Source organism: Pan troglodytes, chromosome X (assembly GCF_028858775.2).
Source record: "Pan troglodytes isolate AG18354 chromosome X, NHGRI_mPanTro3-v2.0_pri, whole genome shotgun sequence".
Taxonomy (NCBI): Eukaryota; Metazoa; Chordata; class Mammalia; order Primates; family Hominidae; genus Pan; species Pan troglodytes.
Genome location: NC_072421.2, coordinates 116553027 through 116558720, shown reverse-complemented (window position 1 = coordinate 116558720; position 5694 = coordinate 116553027).

Sequence of the window (5694 nt, the reverse complement as noted above, 5' to 3'; positions counted from 1 at the left end):
CCCGTTATGCCCCTTCATGAATAATCAAGTAAGATTCTCTTAGAGTCCCCCAGCACCAGCTGTTGCTAGCCCATTCTTTTGAGCAGCCTGCTCTGACTCGTGCTTCAAAGTGTACTGTCTGTTTAAATAAACCTTGCTGCTGCTGCTGCTTTCCAGCCAGACCAGCCCAGAGCTGTTTTGCAGCCAAGTTAACTGGCTCCTCTCTTGGGTTGTACTCTTATCTCTTTAATAAACCTTTGGCTTGCATTACTAATTGTCCCTTGGCCAAATTCTTTCTCCCAAATTAGACAAGAACCAAGGATTCCTGCACTTCCCAGTAACACCTTCACTTTTTCCATCTTCTCACTTCCACCCTCTTGAAGGGGGCCAGAAATGGGGATGCTATAGAAGAGCAAAATGGAATCATACAGAGCTGGGGTCACTTGTGGGCCTACTTCATAGTTTTCTCAGGCCTGGCCCTGACTCTTCTGAGATGTGCACTTGCTTTTCCTGGCTTGCTCACCAGTTTTTCTCATCTTAATATTCCAGGGTCACCTTTAACCAGTGAGCAGGCCATGCTCCTTCTTCCATGAACAGAAAGTAGATGACCTTAGAATAAGAGTTATGCCTGAACAGAGGGGTCTTGTACCATTCTTCTGTCACACTCATCTTTTTCTTAGTACGTTAACACAATGGGGATTTCTTGATTGCTCATTTTTAATGACGTAGAGCATAAATTAGACAAGGTAATATTTTATGGACAATAATGCTCAAAGGAAGAGAGATTTTCTTTAATTACACAATCAATCCATGTTCAATGTAGAAAATTTAAAACTGCACATGATTAAATAATACAAAGAAAATTAGTGTATGGCCGGCCACTGTGGCTCATGTCTGTAATCCCAGCATTTTGAGAGGCCGAAGTGGGCAGATCGCTTCAGCCCAGGAGTTTGAGACCAGCCTGGACAACATGGGGAGACCATATCTCTAAAAAAAATACAAAAATTAGCCAGATGTGGTGGCACGTGCCTGTAACCCCAGCTACTTGGGAGGCTGAAATGGGAGGAACACTTGTGCCTGGGAGGTTGAGACTGCGGTGAGCCGAAATCATGCCACTGCACTCCAACCTGGGTGACAGAGTAAGACCCTGTCTCAAAAAAACAAAAAAACAAAAAACAAAAAAAATTACAAAAATTGAAAAAAGAAAGAAAAACAGCTTATGATCCCATCATCCAGAAGTTGTTGTTGTTAACCCTTTTGTGTGTTTTTTGTAGGTTTATTTTTATATGTATATAAACATATGAACACATGAAACAATTAACCTATTAATTTGAGAAAGGTATTCACACTCAGAAATTTCTCACATAGATCTGAAAAGTGCATTTGAAGCTTCCACTCCCATTCCCATGGATGTTTTTCCAGTGTCGTGCTAAGTATGAGCTAACCACAGAAAAAACAATGTGCACTGTTGGACCTTTCTTATTTAAGAGTCCATCACAGGCTGGATATGTATATAGAAAAGAGCACCAAGTTCTAAAATCTCCCTCTGTGGAGCTATTAACCAGCCTGTGGGGCACTACTTGAGGAGCCAGATCTTTGGCGTTGGCATCCTGAGGGTAAGAACCTAAGGGGCTTCTAAAATGACATTGAAAACTATCACTTCAGTTTTAAAAATTATCTTATTTTTAAAATATTAATACATGCACAGAAAGACAATCAGTGAAAAGCAAGACTTCCTCCTGCTTCTCCCTTAAACCATCCTCCTGAGACAAACAAGGTTACTGATTTCCTTGTGTGCATTAAGAGACGTTCCACACTTACACAGTCTATAACATGTTTTTCTTAGAAATGTTGCATACTAGACACTGTTGTGTGCTTTGTTTTTCCCTTAACACTGCATCTTGGAGATCCTTCAGTATCAAACTACAGAGAGCTGCCTCATTTTTTAAAGGCTGCATAGTATTCTATTGTATGTATGTATCGTATTTTGTAGAATCAGTCTTAATTGAAGGACATAGTTTTCAATTTTTTGCTATTATGAATAATGATGCAATGAGTGAATATTGATGTATGTGTGTGTGTGAGAAGGGTAAGTGCAGTTTTGATTTTAATAGACATTGCCAAATCACTCTCCAGCTTGATAGTATTGTCAGTTTACACTCTTGCCAGCAATGCATGAGGGTACTTATTTTCCCACACCTTGGATCACACAAGGTGTAATTAAACTTTGTGTCTTTGCCAACATAACAGGTAAAAATGGTATCTGGGTGTGGTTTTATTTTGCATTTCTTTTGTTACTACTATTGATGGGCATCTTTTCATGAGCTGATGCAGCTCTTATATTTCCTATGAACTTTTTATTTATTCCTTTGCAAACTTGAATTGAATTGATGGCTTTTGTTGTTGTTGTTGTGTCAATTTGTAGGAGTTCTTTATGTATAATAAGAAAATTATCCTTTTGTCTGTGATACATGTAACAAGTATTATTCCCAGTCTGTCATTTTTATTTTTTACATTGTTCTTTGTTTATAGTGTATTTCGAAATGCAGAAGTTGTTTTACTTATATGAGTTCAAATTTATCAATGTTTCCTTTTATGGCTTCTGGATTTCTGTCATACTTAAAAAGGCCTTCTCAACTGCAAAATTATATATAAAAATTATCCTGTGTTTTCTTCTATTTCTTCATGATTTTGTTGTAAAATCCTTGACTCATTTGGAATTCATTTAGGTGTAAGGGACACTCAGGTTTCTTAAAATAAGTGATATTTCCTGGATTGACACAAGATTCCAAGTCTTCCAATCACTAGGTCTTAAATTCTTCTTAAAATGTCACCTAATTTTCTCTTGTTATTTCAGCAAGCTGAATATCCAACAAATATAAATAATTTTCTCTTGTTAACAAATATAAATAATTTTCTCTTGTTACTTCAGCAAGCTGAATATCCAACAAATATAAATATAAAATAATATAGTATATAAATATCAGTATTTATATTCCAAAAAGATTTTATGGATCACAATGTACTGGCTCGTCACCCAAGAAACCCGCTGAGGCCATCTTGCAATGATTAAGAACTTCAAAATTTTTACCATTCATGTAAAGAAAACAGGAGCACAATGTATAACCAAGACCAGCAATTTCAAAATTAATCCAGTCACTCTACAAAAATTAATTGGGTGTTTTAATAGATGGTGCTGAAACAATTGGGCATCCATGTACAAAAAGAGAATCTCAACACACGCTTTGCACCTTACACAAAATTAACCCAAAATGAATCATAGAGCTAAATGGAAAATGCAAAACTACAAAAGGTCCAGAAGAAAACGTAGGAGAAAACTTTATGATTTGGAGTTTGGCAATGTATTTTTAGATATAACACCAAAAGGCTAATCCGTGAAAGAAAAAATTGATATGTTTGACTTTATTACTATTAAAAACTTCTCTTCAAAAGATTCTATTAAGTGAATGAAAAGGCAAGCCACAGGCTGGGAGAATATGAAGAGGCTGATGGGATGTTTTGAAATCAAATCTAGGACTATTTGGACTCAGGAGACAGTAAATCCAATCTCAGGAGCCATTTTCAGTTCCGGATGAAGACGGCCCAGAATGATGACCCTGAGGACCTCCTCTTCTCAGAGCATTAGTGTTAGGACTCAGGCATGAAAGTGGATTCACCCATTTTGGGTAAAAATTTTAAGGGCCAAAAATGTAATAAACTATACATTCTATCAAACCCTCCATTAATCAGAAGACCGATCCCTTTGGCATTTCAGTGGTTGGCTTTCCACCTGGCACAAGGATGGGATGTATGTCTTTTGACTGAGGTTCTTCACTTGAGTTCTTTTCCCAGACACTTATGTTGACACCAAGTAAACCAAAAAGAAGAAGAAGAAGAAGAAGAAGAAGAAGAAGAAGAAGAAGAAGAAGAAGAAGAAGAAGAAGAAGAAGAATTATTGCAGGAATATAAGGAAAGCTGTGCTTACTTCAAACTATTTTATTATTTTTTAAAATTTTTATTTATTGTAGCTTTAAGAAAGTAATTAAATGTGACTATTAAAAGTGTTGGATAACTCTTGAGTTAGGAAATCAGTGTTTTGGTTCACTTTACTCCTAAGAGCATCTGTGGCCCATATTCACCCATTGGTGAAAGCATTCTTAAGCCTGATTAGATGAAGCCAGTGATAATAAAATGGATATTGTCTATTTCTTTGAGTTATTGATGAAATGTGGTAAAACTTGATTAAATGGCTAGATATCTTTTACATTGAGAAATTACAGGCTTCAACATATTAGTTTTCAAATTTTAGAAAAGGGACAACAAAAATTCTAAAATAGGTCAATAAACAAAATCTGTTTAAGGACAAGTTAATACATAATAAGAAAAAAAAATAAGACACTTGAAAAGCAATATGGTTGAAAATTAAGCAAGCCAATCTGTAAATTAGACATGGCCTCAAATGACACTCAGGCAGTTAAAAAGACTTAGATACTTTGCAGAGTTGAGGTAGGTTGAGGAGAACAGCACTGGCACTCAGTAGTCTCTCACTGCAAGATAGTGCTATTTCCTCTGTGCACTTCTAAATCTAGAAGTTTTATTATGTCTGTATATGCCCACCTTCATTTCCACCTGCAAAGACTATGAACTCTTAACTCTTTATGACTTTTATGTCTTGATATCTTCCCAGTATCTGGCATATAATATATTCTCTCTCTCTCAATATGTATGTGTTTATATTTATCTTTATATATTTATGTATATATGTACCATATGTGCATGTATACATATATTTCATGTCATACATATATCGAATTAAAGAGTAGTGAAGGATAAGAAGTCTCAGCATTCCATGACCATATGGCTAACAAAGGGCTAAAAACTCAGCAGGAATTCAGAGATGGCTATAAAAACTGTTGAGGCTAAATAACTAAAAATCATAGTATTTCAAAGTTTTAAAAGAGCTAAAGGAAAATCTTATTGTGGAGCACTCTTAGTTCAAGGTGAATTCATTTCAGTTCCTAATTATTGCTGAACTAGGTTCTGCAGGAATGTAGCAAAACAGACATGAACTGTGACCTCAAGGGATTCCAGCTTAATTATGGGCATAAGACAACAACCAATAACTACAATACAAGTTAGAATATCTGGTCAGTGATAAAGGAATGGAAATGAGTCTTGGAGGATGGATGAGATTTCCACAGGAAGAAATAAGAGGGAATTAGTTGAGGTCAAACAAATGCACAGAGGCAGAAAAGTATGGATGCTAATTGGGGAATGGAATTTACTGAGATATGGCTGAAGGCCACAATATAGGTAGAACAGAGGTGAGAGACAAGGCAAGCAGGAGGAGGTATGAAGGCCTTTTTTATTTTTTGACATCTTTATTGACATATAATTCACATATCATACAAGTCACCTATTGTAAGTGGACAAGTCAATGTTTTATAGTATAGTCACAGAGTTGTACATTCTTCACCACAATCTAATTTTATACTGAAAACTACAAAACATTGTTGAGAGAAATTAAAGACCTCAATACATTTTTTAAGAAGCATAAAATCTGGCCGGGCACAGGGGCTCACGCCTGTAATCCCAGCACTTTGGGAGACCGAGGCGGGTGGATCACGAGGTCAGGAGATCGAGACCATCCTGGCTAACACGGTGAAACCCCGTATCTGCTAAATAATACAAAAAATTAGCCGGGTGTGGTGGCGG